Source organism: Corythoichthys intestinalis, chromosome 15 (genome assembly GCF_030265065.1).
Source record: "Corythoichthys intestinalis isolate RoL2023-P3 chromosome 15, ASM3026506v1, whole genome shotgun sequence".
Lineage (NCBI taxonomy): Eukaryota > Metazoa > Chordata > Actinopteri > Syngnathiformes > Syngnathidae > Corythoichthys > Corythoichthys intestinalis.
Genome location: NC_080409.1, coordinates 23,776,176 through 23,798,939, shown reverse-complemented (window position 1 = coordinate 23,798,939; position 22,764 = coordinate 23,776,176). Strand labels below are relative to the sequence as shown.

Below are 22,764 nucleotides of genomic sequence, written 5' to 3'. Positions count from 1 at the left end.
GACACCATAGAAACTACCGGGTTTCTGTAAATGGGGAGATTGATGTCTCAATTGTCATCATGTGTAAAAGATATATTTACGGAATCTGACCAGAAATCCTCTGATGAACGCTTGCAGTGTTAAATTAAGAAATGTTAACACTGATCATGCAGCTATGCTGATAGTGAGAATTTTGGTTTTGACTGGTTTTGTTAAATTAAATATTGTTATGTCAATAAAAGAATAATATAAATACCTATGCATGTTTACCATTGGGAATCCAAACAAAATATTCTGGCAAAACACCCCTCTAAAGTTGCACGATATATTAGAGGTCGAACTGCTGTTACCTATGACATCCGTTAATTATACTGTATCTAATGAACCACTTGAAGCACATTTAATATCATGCTGTCTATTTTTGTGAGGAGTTGTGTGGTGTGGTGGATTGACATGGGTCTTGATTGAAACTTGAAGCTTACAATTTGAGATTTAAGACTTACATGTGTAAGTGCATTTCCTACACTGCACTTTAAATCACTAATCGCCTTTGATGCATTCAATAGGTTTGATGCATTCATGTTTTGTTTTTTTTTCTTCAATATACTTTTTCCACACAGCTGGTCCCATTTTTCTTAAGAAAAGTGCCATAGATGTTTACAACACTGATTTATAATCCATTTTGTCAAGCATTTTTCCTGTGTCCAATTCACTCCATTCCACTATAGCATGCTGATGCATAACAAACATTGCTTCAGTCCCGGCAGAGCAAAAGTTGTTTTCCCAGAGTACTGTCAGCCTCCATACAAACAAACTTGAATGCTTTTACAATTTTAATAATTTAGCTCTAGCATCATCACTTTTATAACTACGCTATATGGCATTGCCACTGGAGCATGCAGCAAGGAAATCTCCAATTTCAGTTTTAATTAAAGGAAAACTAATTGCCAATTTGCATTTGGCGAATTAGCTCATCTTCAGTGGATATGTTTGTTTTGTGATGAATTTGAGAACCTTTAAGTGGAAACCCCGATATGCACATCTTGCAGCTGCCGGAGAGGTTGTGTGAGGCACCGGTGCTGCAGGCCATGTATTGGAACAGTAATAGAGGCTTGGAAATAATGAACATATGCATGAGTGCAGTTCAAGTGGTAACATGTAAAAGGAAAGCACTCATGAAGGGACCATAACGACCATCTGTTCCTTTGCCAAATATGGATCTGGGTAAGAATATTAATGACATGGATCAATGGGAAAGTCAGGCAAGCAAAATGGCCACTGAAAAATGAAAATTTTCTTAAGCCTCACTCTCGATCCAGTATGAGACATGGTTCTCTGCACTGGATGAATGCCCCGATTACCCAGCAAAACATCCTCTTTTAACATCCTAAACCACCGAGGGAGTCAAAGTTTTCAAAGTTTTGGAAAATCGACACCTCAACTCTTCCAGAGCAGCCAGCCAAAATAATCATTCAGGCAAGTAATAACAGTGACTGGAGGTGATTATCCATCTGGAATGGGCCAACAAAGCTATACTTCTGACGCACAGCAGCTATCCGAAAGAAAAAAAAGCTCATCTGGATGACCAATGCGTCTTCCCCGCTGCCGTATGAACTGCACTGATCTTCGCAATTATGAGTTTTATAGCCACTACGAGTGAAGACGATTCAGTGACTCAAAGTTACCCCCCTTACACCATACTTAAATTGTGGCCTTTGAGGCTTGAGGTGTGTGACTGCAATTGTACATAACATCTGCATGCTGGCTGATTTCCAAATCCAATGCTTCTGGCCAGAGACGATAGCTTTTGTTTGTTTGCTTTGTTTGTTGTTGTTTTTTGGAGTGGAAGTTTAATGCACAGAGCAATATTGAATGTGTTGAGACTTTAGTGTTGCAGTGAATGAATGATAATCCTTCAATAATGAACACCAGAATCTAAAAATAATTATTCTGAACTGAATAAAAATCATTTATTAATTCTCTTTTCCATGCTTTCAATGAATTCATACTGTGGTATAAAACAGACTTATAGGTTTCAGATGATATATATTACAGTTTGCATTGGTATGCAGATTTCAAACTATATGGTGATCTGGCACAGCAAAATGAGTTGGAAGACAAACAGATTGCAAAATAAAAGATAAAAATGTTCTACAAGGTAAACATTTTGTAAATCTAAACATTCCATAAACACTTTTATCGAGTCAAAGTACCATTGTTATGAAATAACATCACTGACAAAATAATTGCTCATTTACTCATTGTTTTAATAAATAACGACATAGGGTACCACTACCACAAGGATATAAGCAAAAGATAAAGAATCACTTTTGCTATTTTCATACCCATTTGAATATTTCTATGCACTTTTCCAGAATAAAAGCATTACCGGTAGTTTGTTCCTATCTGGAGAAACTGGCCTTTGACTGGTCTGTTTGTCGTCTTTTATTAGCACGTATTACTTGATTCCTCTTTGCTTTCATTGCTTGTGCAGCCTAAAAAGCTCATATAAGTTCTCAGTTATAAGTATAAGTAACTCAGTTGTTCCATGTTACTCCATATGCGAATGATGGTCTCTTTCTGTTGGTGAATATTTGACATCACCACCAATGATGCAAAGAGATTGACAATTAACCACCAAAGGAAGGCTGTTCTCCATATTCAATCATCTCAGAGCAAATTTTATTTACACACTGGTATATGATAATGGTGAAGAGTCCAAGACAAGTTAAAAAATCCAAGTGTTTTTAACAAGAATAATCAGACAAATGATATCATGATATTTATTAAACATATTTCAAACATAAAATCTTAAAATGTATTTTTATCACCCACCTTCTTCTTCTTATTTTTTTTTTTTGCTATTGATGGTGATAGACGTCCATTTCGTTTGAACTGATAGGGTTGGTTAGCGAATGAATAAATATCCATTCGCTGCCAACTCTCCCAGTTGAAATTGATTGGACGTCTACCAAGTGACAAACCTATTAGAATTCACAGCGGATGGATCAATAAAGCTAAAAAATTGGACATCTATAATTGTCAATGGAAATGAAAGAGTGCAATGTGGCAGTGGACTCAGTGCCTGAGTGGGACTCATATTTAGCCCCGGATTTTCATACCACAGACCTGCCCACTTTAATCATGACCTACCTGAAATAATGTAATTATAATTATGTTGTCAAGCAACTAATATCTTTAATGGTGATTAATCGCATGCTGTCCATAGTTAATTCGCGATTAATCGCATGATGTCCATAGTTAATTCGCAATTAATCGCATGCTATCCGTAGTTTTTTTGTTGTTTTTTTTAAAAATTTTATTAATTTTTTTAATTTTTATTTTTTTAAATTTATTTTTATTAATTTATTTATTTATTTAATGCTGTCCATAGTTAATTCACAATTAATCGCATACAGTCCATAGTTAATTTGTTATTAAACGCATCCTTTCCATAGTTAACGTACGATTAATGGCATTCTTTTTAACATAAAAATGATTACCGTATTTTTCGGACTATAAGTCGCAATTTTTTTTCATAGTTGGGCTATGACACTATTATATCATTTCACATGTTATTTTGGTGTTTTGGAGTGACAGTGATGGTTTGGTAAACTTGTTAGCATGTTCTTTATGCTATAGTTATCTGAATAACTCTTAATAGCTATGTTACGTTAACATACAGGCCACGTTCGCATTTCATTGTTCATGCGTCATGTAACATTATCATAATGAACACTTATTCAGCATGTTGTTCTCTGTTGTATTTTTATTTTAAATTGCCTTTCAAGATGACATATCTGATCTATGTGTTCGGTTTTATCAAGTAAATTTCCCCCAAAAATTCGACTTATACTCCGGTGCGACTTATGTTTTTTTCCTCTTCGTTGGGCATTTTCTGGCTGGTGCGACTTATACTCAGGTGCGACTTATAGTCCGAAAAATACGGTATAGGCCTATATTTTAATTTTTAAACACATCTATTAGTACAGGAGTTGAGTAATGTACTTACCTTACACAATTAAAATTGAAGCCTCATTAGAAACAAGACTTGGGCAACATTACACTTGTATAGATGAATTAAAATTTTTCCCAAGTAAGTTGGAAAAGGGCTGCACAGAGGAAGAGTGGTTAGCATGTGCCCTCAAAGTTCTGAGATCAAGGGTTTTAGCACAGGTCCTGTATGGAGTTTCCTTTCATGTTTTGGGTATAATCGACAATACTTATATTTTATTTTTTTAACTTATATACTTTACACACGCACACACTTATACATATATATGGCAGAAAAAACAGACAAGACTGAAAAAGCAGTTTCTGCTCTTGCACTCCTCTTTAAAAGAAACTGCTTTATTCACAGCCAAAACAACTGTTGTGTTTGATAGAACAATATGTCTAGATGCTGCCATAGAAGATTCTTGGTGTGTTAAGCCCCCGAACTATTTTTATTTGCCCGTTTTACCCCGGAAACCCCCGTTTACAGACGTCGCCCAACCGTTTTTGTTTCAACCCAGCCATGAAAACAAGGTAAGTAATTATATTTATTATTCAAAATCTCATTTTTAGCTTAGAATCATTAAATGATGTCTAATATTTTGTTTAAAAAAAAAAAAAGACTTTAGAAAATTATTTACTCGCATATTTTAAACTTTTAAACAAATGACCTCACAATGAAAAAAATGGCGTCTGTAAAAAAGTCACGGATATCTACCTCATGACTATCGCTATATTGTATGTTGTTTGCTACTGTTGCATTTTCCCCGATATGTTAGGTGATAAATAATCGATCCAAACAGAGAAAAATGTGAAAAAAAAAAAAAAAAAAAAAAAAAAACGTTTAAAAGGGTAAATATATGAAAAAGAAAATCTCGACCACTCCTGTCCAGTCTGCGATTTCTGCATCTCGACCCTTGTTATATTACCATGTTTCACCTATAAAATCCCCCCAAAATCCAGCTGTGGCCATTCACAGCTGTGTCTTGACACTCAGTGATACATGCGACATGGAGTTTTTGGATCGAAACAAGGTAAGTACGCAATAATATTGCGTTAAAGTCATGGCGTCTGTAATTCTGCTCTCGCGTGCTCTCACCTCCATATACAGTAGAGTTTTGCTGTTTAAAAAACTTTTGAAAAAAAAATGCCCTCCTGTCCAAATTTTTTCTTCCCCCAGAAAATTGAGATTTTAAGCTTTCCAATCATGTATCACACATGCATATCGGACAATTTTGAAATTTTGCCAAATTGGGGTCTCAGAGCGGAACTTTAAGTCACCTGAGTGTTTTACGCCATATACCGGTATATATGTAGGCATAAACACTACTACTCAGAAAATGAGAATATCCTGTCAGATCAGCAGTCTTCTCCATGCATGTCTGAACCCTTCTGAGCCAGCCTAAAACTGACACGTTAAAGACTCGGGACCCTTTTGCAGGTGTTTTGAAATACCCATGTGGCAACTGTTTACAAAACTGAAGTTTTCACCATATTCCAATTTTTCCAATTTTTGAGTGTGTGGTGAAAAATAACCAGAAAAGTTACAACGAGGAACTACTTGCGATATTTCAGTTCGCATGTTCAATAAAAATGTGTTAAATTGCGGAAATAGTAGTAGTATTAGTACTATGTATAGTTTAATGAAATATATTATTTGCTATCATTGGTTTAATATTATTCATGACATAAAAGTACAAAAAAAATATTAAAAAATTAGATAAAATGATTGAACTCACCAAAACAGCTGTCTTCCAAAGCACTTACAGTATACAGTTCATATGTGCTTAACATCAGGGTTCGTGCCAGTCCACCTCAGAGTGCAATATTTTGGCTTAAAAGGCAAGTTACGCTTTGCCTGAGAATGTGGATTTCACTGCGATACTCTTAAGTCCTTGCGCCCAAAAATAATGAGCTTTGGGCAGCTGCTACAGAAGCCCAACATGCCTGGAGTCTCCATGCTTGAGGTTCTCCTGGTGCTCAAAAACCTTCACATTATTTCAACCTATATGTTTAATTGCAGTTTTACTTGTGCATCGTAGCTCAATAAAATAACAATAAATGCCACACTGCCACAGAGCGCCACATTTTAAAAAGCTAAAGTTATGTTCCGCCTTAAACCTTCTTCTGCCCGATCCTCTGTGAGCTTGTGTGCCTTGGACAGCCACGGTAGTTGCCCAAATCACCAGGAGGTTCATCGCTGTGTTTCTATCCAAACATGTGCACAGCAAATTGTCTTGAATTCCTAACTACGGAGTGCAGGAAGGACTATAATTTATTGAATTTATCAAAATCAACTGTGTCAAATGGGGTTCGCGTTAACACCGTTTTTAATGCATTTAACTTACAGCTTTATTTAAAATTTATATTAAGACATCGTGGACCAAACATCGGGCCGGCCCACCGCAACTTGTCCCTGTCCTCCTGATTAGCCAATCCGGGGGCCTGATTAGGACTTTAAAACACAGTTCACTCTAAAATGTGCTTCTGTGAATGCAAAAAGCTACATTCAAACAGTACAAGATGAGAAGAACAAAACCCACAAATCCATTTATTTACAAGACAAATAGGCAAACCCAGCGGAGTCACGTCTACTTGGTCATTCATGAGAGCATATAAAGACCACACTTCACCTCATGTCAAAAACTAAATGAATACACAAAAAAAGTGCTCGCCATCCATCACATATGCAAACAGTGCAAACAGCTGGGGACATGCGTGAAGATAACTAAATCTATGTCCTACTGGATACATTTATTCAGCAACACTCACACTACAACAAGCAAGAGGGCCACTAATGGAAAGGTGACAGTGTATTCACACAGCCTCGCATTATCTCCTGAGCTTGTATTTACTTAGGTAGAGAAAACGTTGTGGCCAAAAAGTCTTGCTTCCACGCCTGGGAGTTTGGGCAAACAGTAAAGTTATTAAATACTGAGTCTGCAGCTCTGTCATGCGTTTTACCTGTAAAGTCAATTGTCACCTTCCTGTGCTGATAATCACTGTTGCTCACCATAGTTAGCAGATTAGGTTAGTGGCTCACTGCTCTTAGCCATTTTTATACAAGCACATTCTGGTGTCATAGCATAGCTTATGGTTTAGGATAGGCTGGTGAAATCCAAAATATTTACCCTTACCTTTTGATTGGTGTAATAAGGTCAAACGTTGCTAGTACTTATGTTGGATTGGTAACACAGATTTATGTGACAGCACCCAAGTCACAAGTCTTCCTTTAGAACCAAATAGTATTGATCGCGGAAGCAAAAATAAATCTTTTCCTTTAGGCTCACCCCGTTCGGGTCGTCAAAGGGTGTCATATTTTGCCATCTAAGCCTATCTTCTGAATCCCCATCTTCAACTGTCCTCATTTCTTTCCTTACTTCATCAATCAACCTTATCTCAGGTCTTTTTCAAGCCCTCTTGCCTGGTGGTTCCACTCTTATCATCCTTCTTCTAACACTCAATATCTCTCCCCTGGTTGTGTCACAATCATCAGTAAGTATGCTCACTCTAACTTTGTCCAAAATCCATCCAAAAAATATCTGGCCCTCTTATGAGCTCATTTCGGATACAATTTCAGCCTGGTCACCTTAAAGAGAACCACAACTTAAGTTAAAATTCCTGCCAACTCCAACTCTGCTTCCTGATGTCTCATCACATCCATTATCTTGACTCAGTGGTGTTACCAGGATGCCAGGTGTGGGTGGGCATTAGTCTTACCTGGGGGGGCGAAAAAAAAAAGCCACAATGCTCAAGTAGGTCGAAATCCAGCGTAGGGCTACTGCACCTTAAAACATGTTTTGTTTTCTCTTTGAGATAAATTGTTGTGATTTGGTCTAATCAAATAAAAGTTGATTTTATTTTATTTGACTTAGATCACATCCATTACTGAACAGTATGGACATGCAGGTGAAAATTTTTTATTAGTTAACCTATTGTGGTTCCTGGGTTTTATTATTATTATTACTATAGTTATTCTTTGTTCTGCAGCCCCTTTGAGCTCAATTTGACTCCCTTGGAATGCTTCAAAATGCACAGAAAATCGGCATGCAGGTCAAGACAGGTGCAATCTTTGATACCGTGTAAAGACAAATTCCAAATGCAATATGTAGCGCCCCCTAGCAGTCATTCTTTGTCCCGCCGACGCTTTAATTCCTACTTTGATCCCCTCAGAATGCTTTAAAACTCACCAAACTCAACAGCCAGGTGAACATTGGTGAAAACTTTGATTTAAAAAAAAAAAAAAAAAATACAAAATCAAAATATGCGTAAATGTGTGTAGCGCCCCCTAGGAACAAAACCAACATTTCATTTCATTTAATTTTTTTATAAGGTAAAAGAGGAGGTAACAACGCAAAGGTTAAAACTTCGACCACATCAGTACTATATGAATGGGATTGGGATAGCATACGCGGTGCCCAGACTGCCGTTAGTACTACATCCAGTTTTCTTTGGGTGGACAGAGCATGTCAATGGGCACTGCCCGCTCCCCCCCTTGGTAACACTACTGACTCCATCATGGCTGTGCCTACCACTGTCTTATAAACTTTTTCCTTCCTTCTAGCAGAATTCTATCACTTAATATGAGATATTTTTCTCAATCGGTTCCAATATGTTTACGTCTCTTTTTTAAACACCTTTGTCAAAGTCATTATTTTGATGGACTGTTGACCGTACATACTGTCTACTCTTGCTCCCTTCTTCCTGTTGTCTCCCTCTCCCATTGCCCTCATTTTTCAGGGAAATACAGCACTGAATATTAGGTATTACTTAGACTAATTTTAAATCCTGTCTTTTATAGTGCACACTTCCACCTAAGTTTTCTACAGCTGATTTGTGATTTTACAGCAAATCACAAAGCCATCTACCGTAGGTTGACCATATTTTGATTTCCAAAAAAGAGGACACTCAGCCCGGCCTGGACAAAGGAGTGGTGAAAAGCTTGTGAGGAGTTACAAAAAACATTTGGCCTCTGTTATTGCAAACAAAGGGTACATAACAAAGTATTGAGATGAACTTTTGGTATTGACCAAATACTTATTTTCCAAAATGATTTGCAAATAAATTCTTTAAAAATCAAACAAAGTGATTTTCTGTTTTTTTTCCCACATTCTGTCTCTCATGGTTGAGGTTTACCCATGTTGACAAATACAGGCCTCTCTAATATTTTCAAATGGGAGAACTTGTACAATCAGTGGTTGCCCCACTGTACATGTCCTGTCCTGCGACCTGTAATATTTCAACACAGTTATTTGCTATTGAAGACTTATTTGGGCACAACACAGGTCTTCTTCAATGTCCTTAGGCAAAACACTGTGTGCTATTTTGCTCCCAGTGGGTATGGCAGCATCTTGCATGGCAGAATCACGGCCGCAGGTGTATGAATATGTGCATGAATGTCAGCCTCTGTAAAGCACTTTGGCTACTGTGATGATGTAGGTACTGTGTGAGTGCACTCCATTTACCATTTTTCTGGACACCTTGTCATATGATTTACAAAGGGACAATGTAGCTCATTCCTATTATCTCCGTATTGCTAAGGTAAATGATGTTTCAGTTGTGGAGTATGAATGAGAGTGTAAATGAATAATGCAATCTGATGTAAAGCATCATTGATTGAAACGTGCTATATAAATCCAATGCATTACTGTCATTAAGCAATATGTTTATAACCTCCAAAGCCTCCTCCTAGATGCTCCTATATCGAAACAGGGTAGACAGCTTTTCTTTTTTTCCATCCTATTTGTTGCCCCTCTGACAAGCCATAGCAAATACCAAGTTCAGTTGATGGTCTTGATTTGCAACTTTTGAAAAGATTTGATCAATAAGCCCTAGGAAAGCCAAGTTTGCTTAATCATTCTTTTATCTACACAACTAAATTTACTCTTTTGCCTTTAAACTCAATGATAGTGTTTTAATGTGTTGGTGAGGGACTGGTTTTGTATGAATAAAAGTATCTCCTTTGTCTGCTGCCATTTTTAGCCTTTTACTAACTGGTCATCTAAGATGGCATTTTACTGACCTGCTGTCCTGTGTGTAAGTGATTGATTCAGGAAGGTGGAATTTGTGTCAACCTGGGAATCTGCTGGCTCCCATTGAAGTATCACAGCCATAAAATTGACAAAATACCACCAGCAATGACCGACCTATGAACTATGAACCAGAGACTCACTGCCCACGACATTTGAAAGGAATTGTCGTTCTTGGGCTCCCCTTGCCACGCGTTTAACCACTGCCAGTTTCACACAGGATTCCAGACAAATTGCTGCATCAGAAGCGTAACAGTAGAGCCTGGATTATTCGACTGTCCCTTTCAGGCTTCAAGCTCAGCTGATGGGTGACGTCCCAATGAAAACTCAAGCACGGTTGCACTGAATAAAGCAATGAGGCTAAATGGCAATTGTCTTCACACATTTCACTGAAACTTCAATTAACAGTTTTGGGAGTAAGAACTCAGGAGAAGACTGCAAGATAAGGATCACAAAAAAACATGTATAAATAATAATTTCTTCTTCAGTCTAGCGAAAGATTTACTGTTTTCTATTTTGCATTGGCCTCGGAATACTATATTTAGAAAAACATGTATAAACGAATGTTTAAATATGTTGTTTTGGTCTAAATTATTGAAAGTGTATATGATTTCTTATGACATGGCAGGCTAACTTACAATAACTAGAATAATGACCAAAAATCTGTAAACTACGACAATTTTATACTGTAAGGATTTAGCCCTCTATATATGATTTTCTGTGAGTTTTTTATTTATTTATTTTTTTAAAGCCTGTCCTGTTCAGCTGTTTGACACAGAGAATGGAAGTCTAACTGCCCGGATGGTCTGAACAGTTTTAATGTTTCACATTAAGAGTCCGACATACTCCCATTGTGATATTCAACATACCTCGTTTATTATGACAAAGCAGCGAACAGGAAGGGGTTATGGGGGAACGGAAGAAAAGAAACACAAGAGAAGAAAGAAAAGAAACACAAACTACAACAAGAAGTATATTGAACGTCTACACTAACTACTAATATGTTGGTGCTATCATCAGCTAGATGTATTTCCGGTTGATACCATGTGGGGGGCCTGTTGATCAGGGAAGGAGAGGGATGGGGGTGGGGGAGTCTATAAGATAAGTGATCGAAAGAGGTAGAGTGTACACAAATCATCTGTGATATAGAACCCAGTAATCGTGTGAATCCCTTCAGTGCAGCCCATCCCTCCTCCCGCAGCCCAGCAAAGCAGCCATCGTTTCCCCCCCGGGATCCAGGGTGGTCCCCCGGGCCACCAGCGCACCCATCAACCGGCCTTCAGGGAAGGATTTTGTGTGAGATTGAATAACTGTTTAGGTTTTCATTTTATGTGTGTAAATAAAGAAAGTGTAAATATGCAAAATAAAAGATGTATGCATGATGTGGGTTAAGATTAACATAGGCAACTTTCTGCAGGTTGAAGGAGTTACCATGTACGGTGTGCTGCATTTTCACACACAGGCTTTGCTTGCATAATGAGACTCATATTCTCTCAGGACAATGCTCATATCATGAAATACACGTAAAGTGAGGTGGTCGTATACAGCAGTGTTTTTCAACCAGTGTGCAGCGGCAGTGTGCCGTGAGAGATCGTCAGGTGTGCCGCGAGAAATTATCCTATATCGCGGTTTTTTTTTTGAGTTGCAGTTGGAAGGAAGGCTTAGATAGAAAGTTGCAGTTGTGTCCAGATGAGCGAGGTATTGCTCGTGTCAAGTTCAATAACTGCTCGGATTTCTAGCCATCGGCAAACTTGCTGTCCACGACAATGTGGACCACACTACGTCTACTGTACATCATTTGAATTAGACTCGTCAAGAGTCAATATACACAAAAGTGTCCTTTCCATTTTGTCCATATGTGACGACCGTCAATCTGCCCCCATGTTTTATTCCAACACATTGTCGAGGACAGCAAAATGGCTGACGGCTGGAAATCCGAAATTTTTGAACGTGACATGAGCAGCTATCCTAAACGTCATCTCCAGACGAAACACCAGTCACTTAAAAAATAGTTGATGGACTATTTTGTTCGCCTTGGTGAAAACACAAAGAAACAGGCAATTTTTTTTTAGAAAAACTACACAGGTAAATGAGAAAGCCCTCAAAGCCAGTAACCCTGTGTTGCTAAATAAAAAAGTCCCACACTGTGGCAAGGACCTTAATACTACCTGCCAGCAAAGCTATCGTCAGCGAGATGCTCGGCCCTGATGCAGTTAAAGACATTGCTAAACTTCCCCTGTCTGATAATTCTAAGCTTTTCAAGCCTAAGTGCAATAAAAAAATAATAACAGAGAGAGACTGAGAGCTGTTGATGATGATTCCTGCAAGGAAATCGGCTTTGTGGTCATCTAAACAGGCTGAAGTTTCACACTCAGTAAGTATAAATATAGAGAAATTATTTGAAAATTAAATATACTGTACAGAAAGTAATTTTGGAATATTTTTGTTTTGTGATGTGCCGCGAGATTCTTTCCAATGTAAATACGAGTCGTGACTCAGAAAAGGTCGAAAAACACTGGTATACAGTATGTACCATAATTTTCGGACTATAAGATGCACCTGACTATAAGCCGCCACCCACCAAATTTGACACAAAAACGGCATTTGTTCATATATAAGCCACATCAGACTATAAACCGCAGCTGTCTTCAATGTATTATGGGACGTTCACACCAAAATATAATAACCGATAACACTTTATTTTACCACGGCGTCATAAGACTGTCATAATTATGACATGACACTGTCATGAGCATTAAGTCGTATTTGACTATCAGGGCAGGATTCAAAATGAGGGGGAAAAAAATTGCGATTTACAGTATGTGTGTATCTAGGTGTGTGTACTTGTGTGTGTAACGGCCTCCACAGATTTTTGTCAGAGAATGTACTGCCTTCAGACCTACTTGCATATGTGCAGCTGCACACAGAGTATGGCTCCTTCCCTGCCTTGACATATAAGCCAACAAAAAGCTGAAAATCAGACAGTCCCAGGCAGGCATTCTTTCTGGCTTCAGATCCAGTGAAATTGGTCCACTCAGCGCAGCATGGGCATAAAACTGGTGTAGAAGTCCACATAGCCCAAAGTGCAGGAATCTATCCCACCTACAGTTTGTCAACTTCAATTAAATTCTTTGTGGAAAGGCTTTATCATTATCATTAATTTAATTAAAAGAATGATTACATGATCTACATATTTTAAAGTCTGTATGATGATTAAGCCAACTTATTATTTCGAAACAGTTCATCACAAAGTCGTCTGTTATCATCAACAAATGCATTAAATATATGTATAAAAAGTATTGTAAGTGTGAGAAAGGGTTCATACATTAATATATAGCTGGCCCTTGGAGAGCAAAAGTAATTGGTGTAGAATACCATAAAAATGACTGATGCAGAAGATAGGCTGACATCGAAAAAAATGAGATCTGGCAACAATGGGACAAACAGAAACGAATACAACAGTGCCCAGCATTTAAAGCTTCCAAAAAATAGCATATACAGTTACTGTGTGAAAGTGTAGGCGTGATATCATCTTCTTCTTTTTCTTTCAAGATAATTATATCGCTGTAGTATAACATACCGGGCTCAATTTCCTTTTTTTTTTTTTTTTTTAAATTTTATTTATTCATTTTTTATTTAAATATTCCTTGTAAAGACACAGTACAAGTGATAATTCAGCTGGACAAAAGACACGGTTAGACTATAACGCCAAAGAGGAGGAGTTCCAAAATGGTGGTCTTGGCTCTTAACTCTATGAATGCATTATTGATAAATTAGTGATGCACGATAATACATTTTTCAACCGATACCGATAACCGATAATTTCCTCCTCGTTCAACCGATAAGTGATAATGTCAAGCCGATAATTCTATTAAAAGATTTATGTAAAATTTTAAAGTATACATGAAAGAAAATATTACAGTGCAAAAATATAATTTATTGCTCTTTTTTTTTCAAATTCAAACTGAACAAGTAGTAAATTCCAATATATAAATAATGACAGATTGTCTGACATTGTGTAATGGTAAACTTTTGGCAACAATTACCTACAGAGTAAATACCTAAGTTGCACAAAAATGCCTTTAAAGGTAAGCCATTCCTAACATATATAACATTAGATTACTACAGTGCAAAAACACACCTCCTTAAAACTAGTCAGTTGAAGTGTAAATCTATTGGAAAAAAGTGAAAATATCTGCCAGCACTTCAAGTGTATTCATATCAGATTTCTTGAAGAAAAACAGCTAGCTGAAAATAAGCTTAACAGCCTTATTTTAAGCAATATAAATTATTATACTTAATCCTAAAAAAACTTGTTTGTCAGAATTGTTCTTTATTTAAGAATAGGTATGGTTCAAAACATTATTTGAAAGCATTTTTTTCTTGATTTAGGTGAAAAATGACCATTTTTTTGGTAAGATGTATGGGCTTAATAAGAACAAATTTACTTCAAGTAAGTGGAATAATCTGGCGCATTTATCTGTTAACTAGTCTTTAACACTCAAAACAAGATGGGGAAAATTATTTGACTAGATTTAAGAAGAATGATCTGATTAAGACGTCATAATTTTACAGCGAACTGAATTACTGACTGGCTGACTTCTTGTAAGTGTCAGGCATGAAAATGGGTCAGGGGTTAAAAAGGTGAGAAGGGTGTGGAGGAAATATGTTCCAGTACACTGTATTGTACACCCCAACAAAATATTGAGCTCTGTCGACCCACACTGTGTTTCAGCAGGGCCATGCAGAGACCGGTGGAGGGGTGGGTGCTCGTAGATCAAAAGGGGCACATGAACAAGTATTTAATACACCTTAAAACAACATAACTTAAATTTTAACCAGCTTTAGATAATAATTGGCTGCGACTGTGACATACTTTAATTGGGAGGGGGCAACAGTGAATAGAAATCAAAACTGTCAACACTTTCTGGCTGTGACTCAGTCAGTCTGCCTCTTTTCTTCCTTCAACCTCTGCATCAAAACTTCCTTCCTCAACTTGTTCATCTGAGAACAAACCACATCAGATGATCACTGTGCCACCAACAGCACAGTTTTCTTAAAACTATTATTTCATTATTATCCATACTTAACAACTCTAGCACCTAATGATTAATAAAGCAATGACATAAAAATCTTATAGAAAAATAACATTGTAATTGTGTTTATAATTGGATTTAATACCGACTATCCTTACAAACTTGTTCTTACCAGGTCTGCTATTCACCCAGCTGATGAGGCATCCATTGCCTTTAGCAGCCTCATCTAACTCCTTTTTTTATCCCTCAATCTCCCTTCCCTACGACGCATGTCTATGTAATGAAATACAGTATAAATATTTAAAAAAACAAACAGACTCCCCAGTGGCTTTTAGTTTTAAAGCTTTCTTAATTTCTTTCTCACTCAATAACGATGGAGTTAGATTTGTGTTTTTATTATTCAATCAAAAAACAAAGTTACTTCTATCAAAAACAAAGTTGCTTCAATCAAAATACAGTATATACTTTTAATCCCAAAAAGTAGCTTCAATTAAAAAAGAAATGTTTTTGATTGCAATAATAAATTTGAGACAAAAAAAGCATTTGAAAACTATTTTTCTTGATTGAAACAAATTTTTCCATTTAAGTAATGTTTTGCGTTTGGGCCACATTTTGGCTAGGACATTTGTGTCTTTATTATTCAATCAAATAAGTTGCTTCAAACAAAAAAATATATATAAAAAGAAAAACTTTGCACATGTGCCAATCACCGTTTACCAAAGCCTGAGAGGGTTTGAGTAGACTCACTACAAAGCTTTTAATAAAGCCAAGCATTTTCTAACTACTTTATTCTTGTTTAAAAATAATTCGGTGGGGCAGTAACATGTTTAAAACATCATAATTCTTACATTTTGAAGTGCTTGAAAACCATTTATAAATGATACTTTGGTGAAAAAAGTGAAAAAACATGTCTTATATACTGGACTGTCTCAGAAAATTAGAATACACAATATTCTAATTTTTTGAGACAGTCCTGTGTATATATACAGGACTGTCTCAGGAAATTAGAATACACAATATTCTAATTTTTTGAGACAGTCCTGTGTATATATACAGGACTGTCTCAGGAAATTAGAATACACAATATTCTAATTTCCTGACTGTCTCAGGAAATTAGAATACACAATATTCTAATTTCCTGAGACAGTCCTGTATATATACACAGGACTGTCTCAAAAAATTAGAATATTGTGTATTCTAATTTTCTGAGACAGTCCAGTATATGTATCTTTTTTCCAATGTAAAATCTGAATAAATGCATTGAACACGCACAAAAAAATGGGGGGGGGTTCAGGGCGCTACTTCGCGGTTTTCACTTATTGCGGCGGGTTCTGGTCCCCATTAACCGCGAAAAACGAGGGATCCCTGTATTTCTGAAAAGCTTTAAGAAGCAGGACTCATTCCCACCACTCGTCGGGCCGCTGTTGTGCCGACACCGGCCGTCAGCTCAAATCCAAGCCGAAAATAACGCGTCTCCGGTGGACGACGGGAGCGATGTGAGGCGCCCCCTCCATCCGAGAGAATGCCGCTTAATTTGACTCAACAGTGTGTTTCTTCGTTTATATTACCGCTAAATACACAAGCTTGACGCCAATTTAACGGGAGCTATTTTTTTTCATGGGAGATTTGGCTAGCTCTGGCAGTGTTCAACGCAAGCTGCAACGAATGGCAGTAACTTTTTTATATCGCAAAACGTGAAAACGATTGAAACCATTACTCACCAAATTCAATCTGCTGGCAAATACAGGCAAGTGTGTATGCTGCGCTCTGGTCTGCCCCGATGTGGATAAGGCCTTCTTTTTGTTTTCGCTGCTTTGCAATGTAACCGAAGGCTCTCCGAGCACTCCATGTACACAAGTAAGGAGTGCGCGCGTTTGGAATAATGGAACGCAGCTTGGGCCGATGATTGGTTCTCGTCAGCGAAGCATCTAGAAGGATTTGCTGACTGTGTTCTTAAGTGCTCAGTTTACGTACTAAGTTAATCACATGATGATAATAATAATAATTAAATAAAACCTCCCGACCCCCCCCCCCCCCTTCCTCCCAAAAAGAATTTCTCCTCGGATCTACGCAATTCACGTAGGTCGCCCTTTTTGACTTCAAAACGGCGAATTTCGCCGAAAGGTGAGAGATTTTCATGCCTGAAGTGTGGTTTTGTGCATGTTACAATTATCATCTAACCACTGTGCCGTCATGATAAGCATGCTTACTTGACATCACTTGTCCAAATGTCCGTGGTGAAACTGATGTGATCGGCATGTTTTTTTAACAAAGAATGGTGGTTGTATAAACTGCATTATTTTATTATCCGGGGGTTTGGCTCTCGGGTCATTTCGGTAAAAAAAAAAACGTCTCTCGTCCGGCATCTCCTCCCATCTTTCCCCTAAGTCCGTCCGGCCACCAAATTAGCACCCGCGCCAGGCCGCTGTCTGGCCGTGGTGCTCAATGAGTTGAACTGGTGTAGCGGCAGCAGCTACGTTCGTACCGGATGTCCACCCGCCCCAGCCGGCTCGCCGCGGCGTATTTGGGGCCTGGCTCCCCTTCGGACGGAGGCGCACGCCTTGCGTCCCGCACGCCATAGGGAAACGCGATAGAAAGCGGGGTGTTCGAAGGAGGTTCCGTCGCCGAAGAACCGGGCTCAGCCCACCTGCCCGCCCCGCCCCGCCTAGGGCAATGCAGCGGCCTGCAAGGACCGGCCAGAGCGGCAGGCTCCATCGGAAGACGTCTACTTGTTGACTATTGATCTTGTGCCAGTGTTTAGCCTTAGATGGAGTCTACGACCCGCTTTGGGCTGAATGAGGACGCTTTTTTTTCCGCCTTGGGGAACTTCTGCATTGCATGTTTTGCAGATAGCGAGAGTGTCGTTTTTTTTTCACACACGGATAAATCCAGCCACGCTGGTAACATCCGCCATGATCTCCAACTGCTTCTTTTGTGTAACTCCGCCTCCTCAACCCCTCTTCCCTCAGGGGCTTCAGAGAGGGGAGGGGTGTAGGAGGCGGCGGTGCTGAATTCTTCGGTAGCGCACATTTGGAGGCTAAATCAAGTATATGATTATCGGATTGCATTATCGGTAGAATTTTTTTTAAAAATCTGGATTATCTGTGTTACGTCATAATTGCTATTATCGGCTAATAATTATCGGTAACAGATATTATCGTGCATCTTTATTTATTATGTTTAAAACCACCCCACTGGCCTCAGCAGCCATTTTTTTTTTTTTTTGTGCGTATGTGTGTGCTGGCCGACTGTGCAGGCACGCCACCGAGTACTTTACTTGAACACCAAAAACACTTAAAAAAAAAATAAAACAATTTTTTTTAAAAAGCCGTCTGCGTGCCGCTAAGCCCCATCCATGCACGCTGTTCCTCTGTGACCTAGGTGTGTGGTGGGAAGTCTGAGGACATTTGGTGGTTGAAAACAAACTGTGTTACCCTATTTAAATGTGTTCAAGCAAATACTGTAGTGAATATTCTTATACCAGGTTTATTGTGGGGATTTTTAAAAAATAATAATGTGTAATATTTAATTTTCTCTTATATAGTTTTCTGCTTTAGTAATGAATTACCCCCCGCTCCAAGGCTATTTCAACCTGTGTGTCTCTACTCTCTATAGGCAACCATATTTGTCCGTTTTCTTCACAATGTTATCTAGAAAGGTACACTTTGATCTATGAGCACCTGTCCCTCCATTGTTCTCTGTACGGCCCTGGGCCTCAGCACTGTACTGGTTGCACATGATTACAATGTGTTGAACTGAATGTAATCCATTATTTTTTGAGAAGAAGAGACGTAAATTACACCAGTTTATCATTATTTTAATCTTGTGCAACTTGATGATAGTTTTGTTGATAGTGTTAAAATCAGATTTTCTTTTCTACATGTAGGGATTGTTCTCCAAAAGCACATTTCACAACATGTGTTTTGCTTTGAGTCCATAAGGATGATGGTCTGGGCACTTGCTGATCCATTCACAGTATTTACGAGTTTCTTTCAAGGCAATTTAACATGAGCCACAAGCCTCCAGGCCGATCCCATCAGTTTATTCTCTTGTAAATTCCAGTTGTTTTGCCTTGCCAAGTTGCCCAGAATGTTAAGTGCTCAGAAATTCTGTTCTGAATGCTTAGGAATATTATTGTTGAATGAATACAACAGCGCAACCCACCCTCTTTTCCAAAAAGCATGGTGGCACACATCCTTCAAAATACCAAAACATGGTCTCAAACAGCCCTTAGCTTGGCGTAGCCTCGTTTTGGTCTTTATTTACACTGCACAAGATGTAACAATGTAATCAACGGATTGTCGGAAAGATAACGTTGATTTATTAGTAATTTAATCATATGTCCTAAATATTTGAAACAATATAACCATGTTCTATCATTGGTATTAGATTAAAAAAAACAACTTGTGTATTGATGATTATGAAGCCACACATACATAAAATAGTGCGGGTCTACAAATGGATTGAATTAATTTGCATTTTTTAAAAAAGCATCACTCTGCTTTTCAACCATAATGAAAACTGATGAAGCAATTAAGATGAATTATGATGCTGCTCTTCAAGTTCACCAAACACGATAAACTACTATTGCGTGTTATAAAACAGGTGTTTTACCTCCCCTAATTTTCGGACTATAAGCCGCTACTTTTTCCCCTCATTTTGAATCCTGCGGCTCCAGTGTGGCTTATTTGTTGATTTATTTGGGTTAATAGGTAAGACTTTATTTGACAGCGGCATCATAAGACTGTCATAAGAACATCATAATTATGACATGACACTGTCATGGGCATTACTGAATGCTTATTACAGATGTCAATATGTGTCATGTGGCATATCATTTCACTAACTCCATTTATGTCCAGCTCAGATCTTTTACGGCCATTCAAAAGTGAGATAATTTGCTGGATGACACTAACTGACCTCTATTATAAGCATTCATTAATGCTTATGACATTGTCATGTAATAATTATGACTGTCATATGACAGTATTATGGCACCACTATCCAAGAAAATGTTACCAAATACCATAACTAGCAATTAATGAAACAACTGGAACAGTAACTGAAGAAATAATTAGCAGAGAACATGATTGTTATTTACATCTGTAGCGCCGCAATGCATGCTAGGAGGAATGTTGGATGACAACAGTGTTGAAAGCAGGTGGCAGCAGAGGTTGACTGTCTCCCCCAAGGGAGCAGTGATGGCCAAATGAAGCTTTTAGAAACAATAAGGCTTTGCACCCAATTGGTTTAAAGCTTGATGGTGGTTCATTTGGTCTCATGACAGTCTTATGATGCCATTGTCAAATGAAGCGTTACCAGTTAATATCTTTTGGTGTAAATATCCCATAATACAATGAGGACAACTGCGGCTTATAGTCCAGTGCAGCTTATCTATGAACAAATGCCGTTTTCATGTCAAATTTGGTGGGTGGCGGCTTATAGTCAGGTGCGCCTTATAGTCCAGAAATTACGGTAATTTGCTAAATTTTCACCAACACATGTGACTGTATATTGTTCTTTTGCAATCATCTTCATGCTCACACACAAAGCATGTACATTTGGAATACACGTAGAAAACAATCAAGATATGAAACTTGAATATTTTCCATTGACCACAGAATGCAAAAAAACACATTCTGAAAATATCCTGGAATAAGCAGTTTATTGCTGATATAATGTGCGTAATGCATTTCGTTTATGATCATTTTTATGATTTGTAGTGCCATTTGTTTTAATGTAAGTCAATTAAGTTAGTGATTATGAAATCAAACCACAATAATAGAGCTTGACCTGAAATGCAATGTGTGTTGCTTGTGCATCTAAATCTTCCATGAAAAAAGGCTTATAACTAAATGTTAATCCACAAGGACAGATTGGTTCCCTTTAGGGCTAATGCTTATAAAATTAAAATGAAAGTGCACAGGTTGGCAATTAATAAGAGTACCGCAGTTGGCTTTATTTTATTTTTAAAAAATTTTTCAAGACTTCTTTTGTCAAGCACTCAACACTCTGCCACGCTCATTCCTGGAACAGAGTTGTAGAGTAATTGTCTCCAAATAGCTGAAGCAGAGATGATGTGGGCGGATGGCACATTTTGGCAATAAATGGGCGCACACAATTAAACATACTGTATATTGTTCAAAGACGTTTATCTTTGGTTTGTGAAAAGAAACTAAAGTGGTCTCCTCCACTATCAAACCTCTGGTGATCATATTCCAAGTAGCAATCTTGTGAACTAACTGGGAGGGGTGTATGCTCAAGAAAATAGCAGGGAAAATGTCTGTGCCGCATTATACAATTGTAAAAGGAAATGTGCTATAGGAGTAACAGTGCGAGCAGTGGCAACCCAACGCACCACATATTTTCTCTAACATTATACTGGATTCACATTCGAGGTTGAACAGACTACAGATCAACTTTACCATGACGGTTCAACCTTTGGTCGAGTCCCCATTGACTCTTTTCGGAAACGAGGTGGGTTCGCAAGGCAATGGCAGCAATCCTTCAAGCATGTGTAAATTTTTAATGAAAAATAAGAAATGTGTAAGATGTACAGCAAGGCTACTTGCAATATATGCAAATTGACTTCAGCACAGAAAATCGTCATTCAACTTATGTTTTAGGAGCAGTGATGGCATAGTGCGCCGTGGGATTTTTGCAATCTTTTTTTTTAAACTGTAGTTCTTTGAGTACTAAGAAAATAAATGGCTATGTTTCAAAAGCACACTTTTCAAGATGGCACCAGCAACCAAGCTTAAAAAAAAAAAAAATAAGAGGTGCGCTTGAGTCATGCATTTTCATGGTTTACTGTAGCATGTAGGTATGTCTCACAGGCAGATCGGGGATTCAATCAGTTGGAAGACCTTGAAGTTGCATGTTCACCTCATGCGTGTGTGTGCGTGTTTGTGTGTGTTTGCGTGTGCATACGTGTACCGTACATCCCAAACCATGCTTCTCTGTCTATATGTGCACTGACTGATTGGGCTGTCACCTGAAATCAGCTGGAATACACTGTAGTTTGCTGATCAAAATGAGAACTAGCAGCATCAAAAATGCATTTATCAACCTTTCCATTAGTTCTTTAGACTGTGATTCACAATGTATCCAAAACAACAACAAACCCCCCCCCCAAAAAAACAAATAATAATAATAATAATAATTATATTAGTCTTGTCTGGAAATATTGCCAACACACATACTAAGAAGAGTTTCAAATGCATCTAAATTAAGTTCTTGTCTGATCTAAAAAATAATGTCACATAGCAGGCATTGGCTTGATTTGCAGTCTGTGCCAAATTTGAATTCATTCTGTGACTGACTCGTGACTAGACTGGGATGAAGGCCGCCTAAGAACACCTACAGGAACTAGAGGAGGACACCAGGGACTACTCAGACTGATGTAGTCATGAACAAGACACAAATAAGCAAGCATCCATGCCTTTGTGGAAGACTTGTGCTCAACAATAAATGCATAACTAAGCCCTCACAAGAAAAAATAATGGAGCTGACCTTAAGAAAGTAAAAGAACAAAGCAAACATACAGCACTAAATCTATGTTCAATTAAAATATAAAGGTGCACATTCAGGAAAACTGCTTAAATCTAAGATCCAGCCCATCATGATGTAAAAGACTCATTATAACTAAGTCCCATGCTGTTTTAATTTAGAATTTAGAAGCTGGGCCTATCCATGATTCATTTCAAAGATCTGATTTAGCCTTCACA

General features: G+C 38.0%; 1 protein-coding gene across 8 annotated transcripts in view; it reads right to left on the bottom strand.

Annotated features, from left to right (window-relative positions):
- alk (ALK receptor tyrosine kinase) overlaps window positions 1-22,764 on the bottom strand; it is a 507,671-nt gene that overhangs the window by 232,734 nt on the left and 252,173 nt on the right. The window lies entirely within an intron of this gene.